Source organism: Oncorhynchus nerka, linkage group LG9a, assembly GCF_034236695.1.
Source record: "Oncorhynchus nerka isolate Pitt River linkage group LG9a, Oner_Uvic_2.0, whole genome shotgun sequence".
In the NCBI taxonomy this organism is placed as follows: domain Eukaryota; kingdom Metazoa; phylum Chordata; class Actinopteri; order Salmoniformes; family Salmonidae; genus Oncorhynchus; species Oncorhynchus nerka.
The window spans coordinates 22271263-22291719 of record NC_088404.1 but is presented as its reverse complement, the minus strand read 5'-3'; the positions used below and the strand labels follow the sequence as shown (position 1 = coordinate 22291719).

The 20457-nt window shown below is 43.5% G+C and overlaps 1 protein-coding gene and 1 long non-coding RNA gene across 4 annotated transcripts in view; both read left to right on the top strand.

The window, feature by feature from the left end:
- LOC115134055 (chromatin remodeling regulator CECR2-like) overlaps nucleotides 1-17042 on the top strand; it is a 65171-nt gene extending 48129 nt beyond the window's left edge. For 2 of the 3 annotated variants that reach the window (XR_010464689.1, XR_010464688.1), the window contains exons 19-22: nucleotides 12171-12196; nucleotides 15004-15071; nucleotides 15196-16866; nucleotides 16954-17042. The gene's annotated coding sequence lies outside the window, so the exon portion shown is untranslated. Of the gene's footprint in view, nucleotides 1-3467; nucleotides 6358-12170; nucleotides 12197-15003; nucleotides 15072-15195; nucleotides 16867-16953 lie in introns of those variants that run through there. The other variant, XM_029667625.2, reaches the window with a different exon arrangement.
- A 1374-nt stretch (nucleotides 17043-18416) lies between these two features.
- Nucleotides 18417-20085, top strand: LOC135573355 (uncharacterized). Its single transcript, XR_010464690.1, has 3 exons — nucleotides 18417-18579; nucleotides 18860-18971; nucleotides 19066-20085. It is a non-coding gene; the product is annotated as an uncharacterized LOC135573355 (long non-coding RNA).
- Nucleotides 20086-20457: the final 372 nt, after the last annotated feature.

Below are 20457 nucleotides of genomic sequence, written 5' to 3'. Positions count from 1 at the left end.
TGGACCAGACAGGACTGGCAAAAACTGCTCTTCACTGACGAGTCGTGGTTTTGTCTCACCAGGGGTGATGCTCGGATTCATGTTTATCGTCAATGGAATGAGCGTTACACTGAGGCCTGTACTCTGGAGCGGGATCGATTTGGAGGTGGAGGGTCCGTCATGGTCTGGGGCGGTGTGTCACAGCATCATCGGACTGAGCTTGTTGTCATTGCAGGCAATCTCAACACTGTGCGTTACAGGGAATCCCCATCCGCGCCCTCAGAGCATGCGCAGACCAGCTGGCCGGTGTGTTTACGGACATATTCAATCAATCCCTATACCAGTCTGCTGTTCCCACATGCTTCAAGAGGGCCACCATTGTTCCTGTTCCCAAGAAAGCTAAGGTAACTGAGCTAAACGACTACCGCCCCGTAGCACTCACTTCCGTCATCATGAAGTGCTTTGAGAGACTAGTCAAGGACCATATCACCTCCACCCTACCTGACACCCTAGACCCACTCCAATTTGCTTACCGCCCAAATAGGTCCACAGACGATGCAATCTCAACCACACTGCACACTGCCCTAACCCACCTGGACAAGAGGAATACCTATGTGAGAATGCTGTTCATCGACTACAGCTCGGCATTCAACACCATAGTACCCTCCAAGCTCGTCATCAAGCTCGAGACCCTGGGTCTCGACCCCGCCCTGTGCAACTGGGTACTGGACTTCCTGACGGGCCGCCCCCAGGTGGTGAGGGTAGGCAACAACATCTCCTCCCCGCTGATCCTCAACACGGGGGCCCCACAAGGGTGCGTTCTGAGCCCTCTCTTTGTACTCCCTGTTCACCCACGACTGCGTGGCCACGCACGCCTCCAACTCAATCATCAAGTTTGCGGACGACACAACAGTGGTAGGCTTGATTACCAACAACGACGAGACGGCCTACAGGGAGGAGGTGAGGGCCCTCGGAGTGTGGTGTCAGGAAAATAACCTCACACTCAACGTCAACAAAACTAAGGAGATGATTGTGGACTTCAGGAAACAGCAGAGGGAACACCCCCCTATCCACATCGATGGATCAGTAGTGGAGAGGGTAGCAAGTTTTAAGTTCCTCGGCATACACATCACAGACAAACTGAATTGGTCCACTCACACTGACAGCGTCGTGAAGAAGGCGCAGCAGCGCCTCTTCAACCTCAGGAGGCTGAAGAAATTTGGCTTGTCACCAAAAGCACTCACAAACTTCTACAGATGCACAATCGAGAGCATCCTGGCGGGCTGTATCACCGCCTGGTACGGCAACTGCTCCGCCCTCAACCGTAAGGCTCTCCAGAGGGTAGTGAGGTCTGCACAACGCATCACCGGGGGCAAACTACCTGCCCTCCAGGACACCTACACCACCCGATGTTACAGGAAGGCCATAAAGATCATCAAGGACATCAACCACCCGAACCACTGCCTGTTCACCCCGCTATCATCCAGAAGGCGAGGTCAGTACAGGTGCATCAAAGCTGGGACCGAGAGACTGAAAAACAGCTTCTATCTCAAGGCCATCAGACTGTTAAACAGCCACTGTCATTGACACTGACCCAACTCCAGCCACTTTAATAATGGGAATTGATGGGAAATGATGTAAATATATCACTAGCCACTTTAAACAATGCTACCTTATATAATGTTACTTACCCTACATTATTCATCTCATATGCATATGTATATACTGTACTCTAGATCATCGACTGCATTCTTATGTCACTAGCCACTTTAACTATGCCACTTTGTTTACTTTGTCTACATACTCATCTCATATGTATATACTGTACTCGATACCATCTACTGTATGCTGCTCTGTACCATCACTCATTCATATATCCTTATGTACATATTCCTTATCCCCTTACACTGTGTATAAGACAGTAGTTTTGGAATTGTTAGTTAGATTACTTGTTGGTTATCACTGCATTGTCGGAACTAGAAGCACAAGCATTTCGCTACACTCGCATTAACATCTGCTAACCATGTGTATGTGACAAATAAAATTTGATTTGATTTGAAGTTTGGGGAAGATAATACTAAAAGCATTATATGCATAATTGCATTTGTGGTCACCTTTGAGAATGGTATTTTCCCGCTGATTGATTGGATTTTGGAACATTCACTCTTGTAGCCTACTGCCATGTGCGCATTGCTGCACTTATAATGTGAAGAAATAGCCTAATAGTTTATCAACATTTTAAGCTAATCGTTCTAATCTGTTGCATTAGCCTCATTGCCTTTGAAAGGTTTTTTGATGCCAGTGTTTGTATGAATTTAGGATCTATCGCAGCCTGGGACATGTTTGGAATATTTATTTTTCGCACAGAAGGACAAATTGACCAATAGAATAGGTCAACTTTTGTACTATGGGGGATAGTAGATTGACATAGCCTAGTGCTTTTGCTTTCATTAGGCCTACTCATCTTGTTGGCTGACGAAAAGTAAATATGGACAGTTCTTCCAACGTCTTCAATATGCTCCTCGGCATTTGATAAGAACACGTGCAGTTGCGTCCCCGATGTGTGTCTTCACTTGTAGACTGTGAGAAGGACCTTGGATGCTGTGAGAAGGACCCGATCACGTGACGGGCATTGTCTAAGATTTGAGGTGAGTGAGAGGTGCTTCGGGACACGCAGCCTGGAGAAGGGAATTATAATGATTATATTCTGCCCAAGGACACAACGGCCACTGGCCATAAAAGGCATGGATTCTTTTAGAGGGCATTACGGTCACACAAAGGGGATGCATCCAGGAAATTCAAGGCATTATCAAGTGCTTGTCAAATTGTGAATGAGAGACTGATGAAATGTGTACAGCCTGTGCAAAAAGCTAAGCAGAGCTCATGCCTTTCATGCAACTTTTTTCAGATCATCATTAGTCGCATCATGCAGCCTTATGTATTAAAAATCTAAAGTTGCATAAATAACTCTAAATTAACCGTATAGGGGCACCTGTTTCTTTGTTAACCGCTCAACACAGAATAGCCGCATGTGCGCCCTCCCTCAAATCATTTGGAGAATATATCCTTTCTATTGTATTCTTCATACTATAAAATAATGCCACGGAATTCTAAGCAAATATTGTCTGCTGTATCAGGGCCTAACATAAGGACAACTCTGTATGCTATTCTGTTCTTTTGAAATAGACTACATTTTCTTCATATCGTGTTTCTTTAGACCCGTCTAAAATAAATAATGGATTTATTGTGATGGTGTAGGCTGTATTAAATAGATTTGTTAGACTTTTTAAAATGTAGATGTTCGAAAGGTCCACATCAGACTGTGTGGAAGCCAGGAGATACTAAATGTGTTTGTTAATTAACGGTCAATTACTATGAGACCGGCAGTTATTTGCTTGAAAATCACCGGCTGACAAAATGCCATGGCCGCCACAGTCCTAGTTTCAATGATTGATATTCTTGTTTCATTTCTTTTCTCCACAATTCAGGTAAAGGACAAACACAACAAAACCTTTACACAAATTGGTGCCTGCATATCATCCATGACGACAACCTGTGTGCTTGCCTGTGACTCTCCTGTCTTAAGACTTTAAATGTGACTGCTGTCGGAACAATGATGTTCTCTGCTGCGGAGCGGTTCAAAATGGACTTTGTCCTCTGTCTGTGTTCAAGGGCACCAGTAAGTAGGGCTCCCACTGCATCGGACAGGAGATGTGCAGAGTGATACAGGCAATGGAGACACATTTATTGGAGTCTCTTTAGGGAATGAGTTCTTTGCCCCTGGGGATGTCTGTCTGCTTTGTGTGGAACCCTCACTGAGACTGCCTCTGCAGAGACATGGCCCTGTCTGTCTTCATGCCTGTGGACTCCCAGTCAAGTTCTTGCTGGCTAGGCCTAGAGGGAGGGACCAGCTATACAGTCTGAACATCTGGAGACCCTGTTTCTCTGTCTGCAGGCTGGTTGCCTGTGTAAACGCAGGCTTTAAGTGGTCTATTGACATGGTCTGATTGTGGTGCTCTGTTTGACCTTTTTAAATTATTTTCTCACACACTGGATTTGTCTGGAGAAGGCTCTCCCCCTTGTCTATAGCTCTCTATGGACCTCCAGCCTGGTCTTCTCAGAGCCTCTCTATGGACAAAAGGAGCTGGTGTGGTAAGAGGAGAGCACTGGTGTTACTTTGTGTTTTTTTCGTTTTCGTCTCCAAATGTTTTTAGACTCAGGTGTAGAAAAGGAGGTACTTTGAGACTGTAGAGAAGCCGTCATCAGAACCCTGTCGACAGACACACACACACACATGCCTTGCAGTTGCCTTTGTTTCCTTCATGTTGAATGTATGTGTGAATGAGTTCGATATATGTAGATAGATGAACAGCACAGGAGCCCCGCCATGTGACGGGACAGAAGATGATGGCGGATTGCCTTTCGGAAAAAAGGAAACCGTTCTGAAAAGGGGAGCTTTCTGTCCATTTTCACCTCGACTAAAACACAGCTTTTTTTGCTGTTCCGGTGTAATTTTATGCATCCTTCAAGACTGCCTTCACTATGAGAATGTATTTTATTTCAGACCTGTAGAGAGCCTTCTCTGCTATGCACTAGGGATAGTCTACAACTACTGGAATTTAGTGGCCTTGGATTCTTTGTTGGTGCTTGTTACCATGTGTATATATGAATATATATTAAGTATAACTCTTCACTGTAGGTGTCCTCTGTCACAAAAACTGGGGTCTTTTGTGGGTTGGTTCACCACACTTCCATGTGCCCAGCTGGTTGGCATATGCACATACACACAAAGTGAACAAGAGTTAGAATCAACAATTGATGTATTTGTTTTTCTATATTCATGTTGTCACCCTTCCAGCCCAATTATTTTTTATTTGTTTCAATGTCATGTATTGCATTCCATACATTTTGTTGAAAAATGTCACCTAAAATGGTAATCCTATTGTAGCTCATTTATTTGTGGTGTTTATTTTATTTGGAACGGTAAAGATTGTCCACAATCACACCCATACATGATTATTTCTTTACGTTAGTGCTTCCTCCTCCCCAATTCAATGAACTTAATATGTCCTCAGGGTGTACAGTTCTATACGGGTATTTTAATGAATTATTTGAAGAAGAAGCACCACAAGAAAACATGACTGGAATAGCGACAAATTAATTAACCTAATTTTGTGACAACTGATAAACCAATATTGTTTTTGCAAGATTCTGTTATTTTTGGTCATCTTTGTGACAATGGCGGTCTTGCTTACTGTCAACCCATTTGATTTCTGTTTGGGTTTTGTTTTTCATTTTAATATTGTAGCTTTTGTCATTGCCACCATGCATCGGCGAGTGATACGTCTATCAACAATTTATCTGTGTGAATTGAACTCTTCCCCATCTTAAATCCATGTTGCACCTGTGAACCCCACAGGTATAGCGATGACAACAAATGAATCTACCTCATAGCCAGTCCTCTGGCATCCACTAAGTCCCTCTACTCAGTCATTCACTCACTCGGACCCCAGCACACACATGGCCTTGTATTACTTTGCTACAAAAGCTCATGACTGTGTATACTTTTCCCTTCCATGAGACCTTTGATTGTAAGGTAACTTGTGTCACTAGGGGGTGTGGTGAATGATTGGGCATATGTCTGAGGTCGACAGAAAAGGGCTCTTTTTATATATGATCTCGTCTTACCAGCTGTATAGATTGCATGCCTTCCTGCCACAGGTGAGTCTAGACAACCTGAGCCCTGTGCTTCTATTGAATACGTGTTAGACAGCATAGAGCTGGCAGCGTAGTCCCCTCATTGATAGACATCTATGGCATTAAAAGGAAATGTGCTCAAGGAGGGATGAATATAGGAAAATACTAGCTGTGAGACTAAATGTGTTCCACGATTCTGTACAAGGATGTATTGCCGTTTTACTTACTAGGGAATTTTCATTTTTAGTATTAGCTAGATGAGGTCTTCTCGGAGGTAGAGTGTTCACTTGCGCTGTCCATGTATGAAGGACAGTGTAGTTGTAAATGGTCTGTGAGGTTGTGATACTGTTATGCAGCTTTGTTGTCTCTGATTGTGTTGACTGCACAAGACATGGAAGTCTGTATGCCTCTACTCTGCTGTCATCCAGTTTGTCTGCACTAGTAAAATGTCTAGATTGGATTAAATGTGAATCATATTTATTTGCTCTTTTACATTTTGTACATGTTTTAACTTGTTTTTAATATACATGTGATGCCTGGTTGTTTTAAGCAGTAGACATTTACCTCCGTAGTATGTTCCAGTTTTATGTTCACAAGTTAAGACATAGATTATTTTGGAAATAGACAACGTATTTTCTATACTGTACATTTCTTAGAATAAATCACTTTTCCTGATTTTAAGTATGTTGCTTGTTCTCTTTTCTTTGGTACGGATTGGTGAGCTGGGGGTTAGGTGATGTCACAGATAGATGCTTAGGCCTTTTCAACGTAAGTTTCTTGTCAAGGAGCAGCCAAACTGTCTGCCTGATGGAGCTATTATTCCTGATGTCGTTTGTCATCTGACGTCCAACTGTAATCTGCACAGCCGGTAATAGACACCTGTGTTCTCCGGCGTCCGGCTCGTACATAGAACATCCTTCATTTAGGCTGCAACGGTGTCCGTTTTCCTCAAATAGATTTTAGTGAAAATTTGGAAAATGATGCATACTGTCTTAATAAAACACAATTTTTCACCACCTTGCTAGTGGCTAATGCTTCTTCCAGATGTTGGGTATCGTGTTCAGCCAATCACGTTGCAGTCTGTTTACCCATGGTCTGAACCTGGTTTTAATGTCTATGGTCTGAACCAATGATTTTATGTATACACTAGATGACTGAAGGGTTGCTGTTTTGAAACCACCGCGCCTCCATCTTGGCATTCCCCCACTATTGTAATTTTTTATTTTGGATGCTATAGAAATTCATATTTAGTTTTGCCATGTTTATTCTATTACAAACACCTTAATGCATACTTGTAAATTATGTGAGCTAAACCGGGGTTTCCCAAACTGTCCTGCCCCCCCCTTTTGTTATTTTCCCAAGCTAGCACTACACAGCTGATTTCAAAAAATCAAAGCTTGAGTTGGTTATTTCAATCAGCTGTGTAGCGCTTGGGCAAACACCAAAACATGCTCCCAGGGGGGGCCCCCAGGACCAAGTATGGGAAACCCTGCTTTGGAGGACTGCTTCTTCTGGGGAGTGCCAATATGGCCAACCGGTGCCTTCAAAGCCTCTCATTGGCCAATGCAAAGCATCAGCATAATTGGTCTGAATGCTGTGCGCAATGTCTGGAAGTAGCATTAGCCACTAGCATGGAACCTGTATGTAGGCCTACACTGGACATCGCTGAAGAAATGGCCTTTCCACCTGCCACTATACCTGCTTGTCATATCACATGAAGTATAAACTCAGCAAAAAAAAAAAAAAATGTCCTCACTGTCAACTGCGTTTATTTTCAGCAAACTTAACGTGTAAATATTTGTATGAACATAACAAGATTCAACAACTTGATACATAAACTGAACAAGTTCCACAGACGTGACTAACAGAAATGGAATAATGTGTCCCTGAACAAAGGGGGGGTCAAAATCAAAAGTGACAGTCAGTATCTTGTGTGGCCACCAGCTGCATTAAGTAATGCAATGCATCTCCTCATGGACTGCACCAGATTTGCCAGTTCTTGCTGTGAGATGTTACCCCACTCTTCCACCAAGGCACCTGCAAGTTCCTGGACATTTCTGGGGGGAATGGCCCTAGCTCTAACCCTCCGATCCAACAGGTCCCAGACGTGCTCAATGGGATTGAGATCCGGGCTCTTCGCTGGCCATGGCAGAACACTGACATTCCTGTCTTGCAGGAAATCACGCACAGAACGAGCAGTATCGCTGGTGGCATTGTCATGCTGGAGGGTCATGTCAGGATGAGCCTACAGGAAGGGTACCACACGAGGGAGGAGGATGTCTTCCCTGTAACGCACAGCATTGAGATTTCCTGCTGTGACACACCGCCCCAGACCATGACGGTCCCTCCACCTCCAAATCGATCCCTCTTCAGAGTACAGGCCTCGGTGTAACGCTCATTCCTTCGACGATAAACGCAAATCCGACCATCACGCCTGGTGAGACAAAACCGCGACTCGTCAGTGAAGAGCACTTTTTGCCAGTCCTGTCTGGTCCAGCGACGGTGGGTTTGTGCCCATAGGCGACGTTGTTGCCGGTGATATCTGGTGAGGACCTGCCTTACAACAGGCCTACAAGCCCTCAGTCCAGCCTCTCTCAGCCTATTGCGGACAGTCTGGGCACTGATGGAGGGATTGTGCGTTCCTGGTTTAACTCAGGCAGTTGTTGCCATCCTGTACCTGTCCCGCAGATGTGATGTTCGCATGTACCGATCCTGTGCAGGTGTTGTTACACGTGGTCTGCCACTGCAAGGATGATCAGCTGTCTGTCCTGTCTCGCTGTCTTAGGCGTCTCACAGTACAGACATTGCAATTTATTGCCCTGGCCACATCTGCAGTCCTCATGCCTCCTTGCAGCATGCCTAAGGCACGTTCACACAGATGAGCAGGGACCCTGGGCATCTTTCTTTTGGTGTTTTTCAGAGTCAGTAGAAAGGCCTCTTTTTAGTGTCCTAAGTTTTCATAACTGTGGCCTTAATTGCCTACAGTCTGTAAGCTGTTAGTGTCTTAACGACCGTTCCACAGGTGCATGTTCATTAATTGTTTATGGCATGGGAAATAGTGTTTAAACCATTTACAATGAAGACCTGTGAAGTTATTTGGATTTTTACAAATTCTCAGAAGACAGGGTCCTGATATATAAAATATATATATAATATATATATATACATATACACACACACCCCCACAAGCTGATCCAATTGAATAGGTAAGCTATGGGGTAGTCTGATTTTGTTGTTGGTTAAAAGTGCTTTTTGGCTTAGCAAAATTTTATCTGGACAATTTTTCATTGGATATTGTTGTTGGTGAAATTTGTAATACCAAAAGTACTGGGCTCAGCTCTGCCTGGCTCTCATTTGGCAGCCTAATTTAACACCTGCTAAGTCACATACGAGAACTGGCATGTGTAGTGTCAGCAGAGATGAAAGAGGAAGCAAGACATTCCAATCTTAAAAAAGAACAAAAACCATTTGAGTAGAGGGAAAGTCCATGAACTAAGTAAACCAAACCCAGCAGCAATAGAGCTCATCAGCATGTAGGCCAAAAAAAAACATTAAAAACATATTTACAAAAAAAAAATTGGGGGTGGGGAAAATCAGCTTTAATATTGCAAATTGTGTGGCTTCCATCAATGTAATTGTCTGCATCATTTCCAAACCTCATATTTATTTTGTAAATACAGTGCATTTGGGAAGTATTCAGAACCCTTGACTTTTTCCACATTTTGTTACTTTACGGCCTTATTCTAAAATAGATGAAATGGTATTTTTCCCTCAATCTACACACAATACTCCATAATGACAAAGCAAAAACAGGTTTTTAGAAATTTTTGCTAATGTATAAACACAAAACATCTGCAAAAATATTTAGACCATTTACTCAGTAGTTTATTGAAGCAACTTTGGCAGCGATTACAGCCTTGAGTATTCTTGGGGATGAAACTACAAGCTTTGCACACCGGTATTTGGGGATTTTCTCCCAATTTTCTCTGCAGATCCTTTCAAGAGCTGTCAGGATGGATGGGGACCATTGCTGCACAGCTATTTTCAGGTCTCCAGAGATGTTTGATCAGGTTCAAGTCCGGACTCTGGCTAGGCCACTCAAGGACATTCAGAGACTTGTCCCAAAGCCACGTTTGTGCTGTCTTAGCTGTGTGCTTAGAGTCGTTGTCCTGTTGGAAGGTGAACCTACGCCCCAGTCTGAGGTCCTGAGCGCTCTGGAACAGGTTTTAATCAAGGGTCTCTCTGTACTTTTGTTCCGTTCATCTTTCCTTCGATCCTGACTAGTCTCCCAGTCCCTGCCACTGAAAACTTCCCAACAGCATGATGCTGCCACCACCATGCTTCACCGTAGGGATGGTGCCAGACTTCCTCCAGATGTGAAGCTTGGCTTTTAGGCCAAGAGTTCAATCTTGGTTTCATCAGACAAGAACATTTTATTTCTCATGGTCTAAGGTGACTTTTGGCAAATTACAATTAGGCTGTCGAGCCTTTTACTGAGGAGTGGCTTCCGTCTGGCCACTCTACCATAAAGACCTGATTGGTGGAGTGCTGTGGAGATGGTTGTCCTTCTGGAAGGTTCCCCCCCTCTCCACAGAAGAACTCTGGAGCTCTGTCAGAATGGGCATCGGGTTCTTCGTCACCTCCCTGATCAAGACCCTTCTCCCTCGATTGCTCAGTTTGCCCGGGCAGCCAGCTCCAGGAATAGTCTTGGTGGTTCCAAACTTCTCCCATTTAAGAATAATGGAGGCCACTGTTTTCTTGGGGACCTTCAATGCAGCAGAAATTGTTTGGTACCCTTCCTCAGATCTGTGCCTCGATACATCTGTCTCGGGGCTCTACGGACAATTCCTTCCACCTCAAGGCTTGGTTTTCACTCTGACGTACTGTCAACTGTGGGCCCTTATATAGGCAGGTGTGTGCCTTTCCAAATATTGTCCAGTCAATTGAATTTACAACAGGTGGACTCCAAGTTGTAGAAACATCTCAAGGATGATCAATGGAAACATTACTTTTTAAATAAATTTGCAAAAATGTCATTATGGGGTATTGTGTGTAGATTGATGAGTAAAACAATTCATTGAATCTACTTCAGAATAAGGCTGTAACGTAACAAAATGTGAAAAGGTCAAGGGGTCTGAATAAGTACCGAATGCACTGTGTGTATATGTGTCAGTGGATAATAATGGCTGGAATGGAGTAAATGGAATGGAATTAAACGTAGTTACCATGTGGTTGATTCCATTCCATTGATCCCATTCTGTTATCATGAGCCGTCCTCCTCTAGCGAGATAACTGCTACAAGTTATGTTTCGAATTGGTGATGTAGTTAGTCTGTCTGTGTAATGGTTTTCCTCCTCTTCGTCTGAAGAGGAGAGGCGAGAAGGATCGGAGGACCAATATGCGGCGTGGTAAGTGTCCATGGTTGTTTATTAAACACATAAACTGAACACTCTATACAAAACAATAAACGTACCGTGAATAACAAAAACAGTACCGTGTGGTGTAAAACACAGACATGGAAACAATCACCCACAAACCCCAACACAAAACAAGCTACCTAAATATGGTTCCCAATCAGAGACAATGACTAACACCTGCGTCTGATTGAGAACCATATCAGGCCATACATAGAAACGGACAAACTAGACACACAACATAGAATGCCCACCCAGCTCACGCCCTGACCAACACTAAAACAAGGAAAACACAACAGAACTATGGTCAGAACGTGACAGTCTGTCATTGTGTTATACCTTCTGCTGAAATGCCACGCTCTCTCTCCTCGGGCAACGGCCCATTCGCACTGGCACACACCACACAGCACCACAGACATGCATTGAAAGCATAGCCACCAGAAGTAGTTTGGGGGTGCTGCTATTTTTTTCTTCGGGGGTTTCCTGCGCCCCAAACTAATTCCGGCGGATATTATATATATTTTTTTATGTATTTAACCTTTATTTAACTAGACAAATCAGTTAATTATGAACAAATTCTTATTTACAATGACGGCCTACCCCGGCCAAACCCGGATGACGCTGGGCCAATTATGCACCGCCCTACACTCTAAAAAATTAGGGGTTCAACAAGGGTTCTTCGAAGATCCTTTGGATTCTTGGCACTGAAAATTCCCCCTAAAGGTTTCTTCCAAGAACCCGAGGTGGGGTTCATCGAGGAACCTCCTTAGTTGGTGGGGGTTCTTGCAGGAACCTAACTGCCCGATTGAAACATTTTGATTTGAAAGAACAGCAGGTGGCAGGCACTTAACTGAAACATGTAAGGTTTGTCCCTTGAATGATCTAAATTGATATTGTTTCATGATGATACCATCTATCTTTTCATATTTGTGCCAATCTTTCTAAAACAGAAAATGAACACAATTCAATGTATACCAATCAACAAAGAGGTAAGAGTATGTAGGCTATAAGAATATGTTGAAGGCTATATGTATTGCGAGCAGATGACTGAACTGCTCACTATTGTGTCTGTGTCTGCAGGGATACAGACAAGGAGGCATACAAAGGTACAGTTGAAGTCGGAAATGTACATACACCTTAGCCAAATACATTTAAACTTGTTTTTTTCACAATTCCTGACATTTAATCCTTGTAAAAAATGCCCTGTCTTAGGTCAGTTAGGATCACCACTTTATTTTAAGAATGTGAAATGTCAGAATAATAGTAGAGAGAATGATTTCAGCTTTGATTTCTTTTATCACATTCCCAGTGGGTCAGAAGTTTACATACACTCAATTAGTATATGGTAGCATTGCCTTAAATTGTTTAACTTAGGTCAAATGTTTCGGGTAGCCTTCCAAAAGCTTCCCACAATAACTTGAGTGAATTTTGGCCCATTCCTCCTGACAGAGCTGGTGTAACTGAGTCAGGCTTGTAGGCCTACTTGCTCATGCACGCTTTTTCAGTTCTGCCCACAAATTTTCTATAGGATTGAGGTCAGGGCTTTGTGGTGGCCACTCCAATACCTTGGCTTAAGCCATTTTGCCACAACTTTGGAAGTATGCTTGGGGTCATTGTCCAATATTTAACTTCCTGACTGATGTCTTGAGATGTTGCTTCAATATATCCACATAATTTTCCCGCCTCATGATGCCATCTATTTTGAGAAGTGCACCAGTCCCTCTTGCAATAAAGCACCCCCACAACATGATGCTGCCATCCCCGTGCTTCACGGTTGGGATGGTGTGCTTCACGGTTGGGATGGTGTTCTTCGGCTTGCAAGCCTCCCCATTTTTCCTCCAAACATAACAATGGTCATTATGGCCAAACAGTTATATTATTTGTTTCATCAGACCAGAGGACATTTCTCCAAAAGTACGATCTTTGTCCCCATGTGCAGTTACAAACTGTAGTCTGGCTTTTTTATGGCGGTTTTGGAGCAGTGGCTTCTTCCTTGCTGAGCGGCCTTTCATGTAATGTCGATATAGGACTCGTTTTTACTGTGGATATAGATACTTTTGTACCTGTTTCCTCCAGCATCTTCACAAGGTCCTTTGCTGTTATTCTGGGATTGATTTGCACTTTTTGCACCAAAGTACGCTCATCTCTAGGAGACAGAACGCGTCTCCTTACTGAGCTGTATGACGGCTGCGTGGTCCCATGGTGTTTATACTTGCATACTATTGTTTGTACAGATGAACATGGTACCTGGAAATTTGCCACCAAGGATGAACCAGAATTGTGGAGGTCTACAAATTTTTTTCTGAGGCCTTGGCTGATTTCTTTTGATATTCCCATGATGTCAAGCAAAGAGGCACTGAGTTTGAAGGTAGGCCTTGAAATACAGGAGGAGCACTGAGGAGTAGGAGGAGCAGGAGGAGCACTGAGGAGTAGGAGGAGCAGGAGGAGCACTGCCAGAGCCCTGCAAAATGACCTCCAGCAGGCCACAAATGTGCATGTGTCTGCTCAAACAGTCAGAAACAGACTCCATGAGGGTGGTATGAGGGCCCGACGTCCACAGGTGGGGGTTGTGCTTACAGCCCAACACCGTGCAGGACGTTTGGCATTTGCCAGAGAACACCAAGATTGGCAAATTTGCCACTGGCCCCCTGTGCTCTTCACAGATGAAAGCAGGTTCACACTGAGCACATGTGACAGTCTGGAGACTCTGTGGAGAACGTTCTGCTGCCTGCAACATCCTCCAGCATGACCGGTTTGGCAGTGGGTCAGTCATGGTGTAAGTCGCTCTGGATAAGAGCGTCTGCTAAATGACTTAAATGTAAATGTAAATGTGGGTGGCATTTCTTTGGGGGGCCGCACAGCCCTCCATGTGCTCGCCAGAGGTAGCCTGACTGCCATTAGGTACCGAGATGAGATCCTCAGACCCCTTGTGAGACCATATGCTGGTGCGGTTGGCCCTGGGTTCCTCCTGGGTTCCTCCTAATGCAAGACAATGCTAGACCTCATGTGCCTGGAGTGTGTCAGCAGTTCCTGCAAGAGGAAGGCATTGATGCTATGGACTGGCCCGCCTGTTCCCCAGGCCTGAATCCAATTGAGCACATCTGGGACATCATGTCTCGCTCCATCCACCAATGCCACGTTGCACCACAGACTGTCCAGGAGTTGGCGGATGCTTTAATCCAGGTCTGGGAGGAGATCCCTCAGGAGACCATCCGCCACCTCATCAGGAGCATGCCCAGGCGTTGTAGGGAGGTCATACAGGCACGTGGAGGCCACACACACTACTGAGCCTCATTTTGACTTGTTTTAAGGACATTACATCAAAGTTGGGTCAGCCTGTAGTGTGGTTTTCCACTTTAATTTTGAGTGTGACTCCAAATCCAGACCTCTATGGGTTGATAAATTTGATTTCCATTGATCATTTTTGTGTGATTTTGTTGTCAGCACATTCAACAATGTAAAGAAAAAAGTATTTAAGAATATTTCATTCATTCAGATCTAGGATGTGTTATTTTAGTGTTCCCTTTATTTTTTTGAGCAGTGTACATCCACAGTTACACCTCCAATTGACTCAAATGATGTCAATTAGCCTAACATAAGCTTATAAAGCCATGACATAATTTTATGGAATTTTCCAAGCTGTTTAAAGGCACAGTCAACTTAGTGTATGTACACTTCTGACCCATTGGAATTGTGATACAGTGAATTATACTGTAAGTGAAATAATCTGTCTGTAAACAATTGTTGGAAAAATGACTTGGGTCATGCACAAAATAGATGTCCTAACCGATTTGCCAAAACTAGTTTATTAACAAGAAATTTGTGGAGTGGTTGAAAATGAGTTTTAATGACTCCAACCTAAGCGTATGTGAACTTCCGACTTCAACTGTATGTCAATTGGTATGTTATGCAGATCACATTACCATCCTCCTCCCTTACCTCTTCAATGAATATCCCATAAGCCTCTACATTATGGACAAGGTATGTGTATGAAAACCATTATCAAAACAGTTTTTTACATTCACCACAAAAACCAAGGTATGAATACTGTTGTGTGCATATTTTGTTAATCATCTGTAGAATTACATTTTTTTGGGATTCACAGACTTCGCCCTCCCTACACCTCTGATGAATATAACAGGAAACCTGTTCGATCACCATGCACTGCAAAATCATTATGGCTGTGGATACGGAGAACATCAACACATTAATGTCAACACGACAGAGGATGTACCCATTGGACTTAGGGCTCTGCTCAGAGTTAACCTCATATTTTGATTATTTTATTCTGCTTTGCCACTAAAATCATAATAAACACTGAGAACTAAAATATTAGGGTTATTGTTATTAATAGGGGAGGGGGGTAGTTAACGTAACCCAGAAAGGTTATTCAAAAGGTTCTTCGAGGACCCATTAAAATGGGTTCTTTGAAGAACTTACAGGGGTTCCTCCACAGTTTCAATTTGAAGAACCCCTAAAGGATACTCCAGGAACCTTTCCTTTTTAGTGTATGGGACTCCCAATCACGTCCGGATGTGATACAGTCTGGATTCGAACCAGGGATTGTAGTGACGCTTCTTGCACTGAGATGCAGTGCCTTAGATCGCTAAGTCACTCGGGAGCTATGCCTTCAGTGCATGTATATGGTGCTGTGTGTGTGCGCCAGTGCGAGTGGGCCGTTTGAACTCTGATTTATTGAATGAAGGAATAATTGTATAAAGACAAAAGTATTTGGTTGAAAACGCCATGCCTGCACACCCAGGAGGTCTCCAGGTGGAGGGTTGACAACCTGTGACTAAAAGTGCGGTTCTATGTGGGGGGCTAAATGCCCTGATCAAGGGCACAACGGCAGGAGGCGGTAGGTCTACATGGGATCAGACACAGCAGCTTTCAAGTGTCAATAAAAAATAGTAATGAAAATTTGGTTAAAAGTAATGGAAAATTTATACAAACCGTTAACAGCGAATAATCAGAAGTCTATATAGCATAATGTCACTTGTGAATTCGGTGAACATAGTCTAATGGACCGACTTGGAGAACAGGGGCCTGTTGCACAAAAGTAGAATTAAGACATCCGGGATAAATGACTCAGCTGAGCTCAATGAAGCCAAAACATGTGCGTCCAGGCTTAATTGGTTGCACAAAGACCAAACCAGGATGAGCAGACACGGATTCATTAAGCCAGGTGAAACCAATCCTGGATAGGTGCGCGCTCACGGCTCACTCAAATAGACCCCGCCACAGATCACAGATTAACTGATTTACCATGGCAACTAGAGCCGCGTACTTTTCCCCGTCGGAAGCACAAATCCTCATGGAGGCATACGAGGAGGTAAAAGATATAATTAAGAAGAAAGGCAACACCGCCACAGTGATAAAGCAAAGAGAAAAAGCGTGGCAAAGTATTGTAGACCGCCTGAATGCGTAAGTAGTGCACAATTACACACTCACCGCTCCGCTGAAACATCACAATTACAATTCAAATATTTAATTCACATCTCCAAAAATGCAGTTGTACTGTAATTATGAAACGGTTAAATTTTTAATTGAAATGCACTGCAGATATGAGTGAAATTGTGTAAAGTAACTCCATCACACTGTATAAAGCTATGATAATTTTTTTGATATTTTTACTGAAAACAAGACAAAAATACCAAGTAATTTTTTGCAGTGTGACTCCATTAAATGTGTGTGTGTGTGTGTAGATTAAACATGAACGGGCCAAAACGGACATGGCAGCAGGTCAAAATCAAATACAAGAACATTCTGCAGAATGGTATGGTCCCTGACTAATATTTAACAAAGCACAAGCATATATTGTACCCAGAAGGTGCCTGCTCACACATTGTCTGTACTGTTTTAGCAGTGAAAAAGAATACCCACAGACAAGGCACGGGTGGTGGGTCACCAAAGGCTGACCTTACCCCAGCAGAGGACATGGCCTTGGAGCTAAATAAAGGCAGGCCCGTCTTAGAGGGGATCCCTGGGGGGAAAGAGACAAGCATAGGTTCCTCCCAAGATGCCACCCGCTTCATTCAAGGTATGTCCTTCCATCTCTACATGGGATACAACCACATTCATATTGAATCAATTTGGACTGTCTGACTTTGGTTTACCTATTGCCTTGCAGTGCCTGGCAGCACTGTGTTCCTGTTAGAGCCACCAGCACAAGCACCAGACGATGCTGATCCAGTGAGTACTCCATCAAAGGCATACTGTAGGCCTGGCATGTCTTGTCTACTAGCTTCAATATGAATCCGATTAAATGTGATAGGGTGAAGGCCCCAGTGCCGCAGCAACAGCACATGATGGAGACGATGATGAGGAGGAGACCATCTCTCTGGATTCCAGAAGGCATGAGGTATCATGTTAAGACTGTGAAAGTACTATTTACTCTACAATGGTGAGGAGTCCTCATCAAAATCAAAAAATCTAATTTCTTTTACAGGACCCAGATGCTATACAGTGGGAAAACCAGCCTGGCAACATAGTGCGTATTAATAAAAGGACACCACATCCTGCCAAATTCCAGCTGCGCTAATTGTATTGTGTTCACAGAGCTCACAAGCTATCAGAAAGTTGTATGGCAACCACCTCCGGCGCCAAATAGAACTGGCAGACATAGACATTCAGTACAAGAAGAAGAATCTTGCACTGGAGTCCGAAATAAAAAAGAGGACAATTAGGAAACTGGACCTTGAAATAAAAAAACTTGAGAGGGAGGTGAGATATGCCTTCAATGTACACTGTATGCTAACTGTAACACAAATGTATTAATCATTATTTTTCTTTCCTCCCCAGCTCCAAGAAGATGACACAGCTCAAAATAAAAATTAGGTATATTCTCGTAAAGTCAAGTGAGCCATGACATATGAGCTCTTATTGTGAGCACACAGGACGGTGGCATCTTTCTAAGGTTTTTTTTATTTTCCCAGCAATCAGTACAACCAAGTCATCGTTATAAGGCATCGCCCTCTTTTGCCCACCCCCCCAGCACCAGGTGTGGCCACTAGCCTATATGAAGGCCCAAAATTGTGTGTTCCTTTCTGCTCTGACAATGGCATGCCCATTCGTGCGAGATGTGGTGGATGAAGAAGCACTTGTGCTGAGGAGAGCCTTCAGGCGAGAAAGGGTCTTCAGGGACCGGTTGGACCCACTGGCCTTCCCTGATGACCATCTATATGAAAGATACAGGTTTTCTGCAGATGGCATCAGGTATCTATGCAGACTACTGGGTCCCAGGATTAAGCACCGCACTGCACGGAGCCATGCACTGAGTGTGGAGCAAATGGTTTGTGTGGCCTTTGCGCTTTTTGCTAGTGGAGCCTTCCTGTACTCAGTGGGGATGCAGAACAGCTGAACAAGGCCACAATTTGCCGCACAATAAGGAGTGTGTGTCTGGCTATCAAAGCATTAGCAGATGTCTTCATCTCCTTCCCTGGCCACAGAAGACTCTGTGACATCAAAGAGGAGTTCTATAGGATTGCAGGTAAGAGGATCTACAAATTACAGGACAACTGTTAACACATAGTAGGATACTCATTACTTTGTGTGACAGGTTTCCCCAATGTCATTGGTGCAGTGGACTGCACACACATAAGGATAAAAGCCCCCTCAGGTGCCCATGAGGCCGATTTTGTGAATAGGAAATCCTTTCACAGCATTAATGTTCAGGTGAACATAACTTTTGATATTGTCCATTGACGAACACTCTGCATTGCCAGTGATGTGCATTGATTGGTGTAATATTCCTCATCTTATGATTTCAGATGGTCTGCAATGCTGACTGTGTGATCAGCAATGTTGTGGCAAAATGGCCTGGCTCAGTCCATGACTCCAGAATCTTTCGGGCCTCTGAAATCTATCAGTGCCTATCACAAGGTAAGCCACACAACCCCTATTTATAACCATCATGGCTGTGTCAAGAATATCACTGTGTTTATGAGGTAGTAATGATGAGATTTTGTGTTGACAGGTGAATTCTCTGGTGTGTTGCTGGGAGACAGGGGTATGGCTGCCAGCCTTTTCTCCTGACACCTTTCACAGACCCCCAGGAAGCACAGCAGGCCTACAACCATGCCCATGCCAGGACCAGGGCCAGAGTTGAAATGACCTTTGGCCTCCTGAAGGCACGCTTTCACTGCCTTCACAAATTAAGGGTCAGCCCTGTTAGGGCATGTGATATTACTGTGGCTTGTGCTGTCCTCCACAATGTGGCCTGCCTGAGGAAGGAGAGGGCCCCCAGAGTGCCACCAGCCATGGACTGGGACAATCCGGCAATCTTCCCTGATGACGACAGTGGTCGGCTGCTGAGGGACCAATATGTGTTGAATTATTTTAGTTAGTATGTGTGCTTTCAATTTTGGTTAAATATGTCCTGCGGTGGCAGAGGAATTTGGGTTTTTTTTGGGTTCGTTTTTGACGAATTTGGCCTCTTATGATGTTTGTGCGGTATACTGTGTGTAATACAAGGCTGCAGGGAGGCTACTGCATCCATTCATTTGTCTGTTCAGTTGATGTGTATGGATTTGTCCTGCATTTATTTTAGTGTGCAGACATGCAGGGTGTGTTATATACAGACCTTTGAATGTGTATGTATCATTTTGTATAATATGCTTGGATTCTGTGCTTTCCATCTTGTAGAGTCACTGTGACTTCAGTTTCGAAAGGAGCTGATGGTTTACCTGCTTTTTGTCCTTATTCAATAAAGGAACATAATGTTACACATTGTGTTTTTATATTCATATGGAATGTGTATTTGTTTATATGACAGAGTACTAGGGCCACACTGAAGAAAAAGGATAAAGTCATAAATTTATGAGGCTGGTTCTTTCTGCAGAAAAGCTACATATTGTTTTTACAGTTTTGATACTTATGACAATGTGATACTTAATATTCTGGCACATCAGCATGTCTTTGTTTATGAAACCATACTGAAGTACAATTTCACGAAATGCCCCACATCTGTCATTTTAACAACTGTCCTCCTTTAAAACAACTGGTTACAATATTATGACTTGTGTTTTTTCCCCTCTGTGGCCCTAATATTCTATCATTTTATATATAGCCTTATAGTCTATGGGAAACTGTAAATTATCTAATGATAGCAACATCATCTAAACATCATTTTTTATCCAAAATCATTGAAATTAATGATCACAAACGTTTAAATAATAACAGTGGGTCTAGTTATATGTGATAACAATGTATAGTGAGCAGTGAAATAACTATTGGTTTCCATTTGTGGTGACTGCTGACTGACATTAGGGATGAGATTAAATAGATCCTGGAATTTAGCCTGGTCTGGAGCAGGCTAGCTCCACAGAATAAATCTCCATGGTAATTTATAGCATAACATATCCTCCTG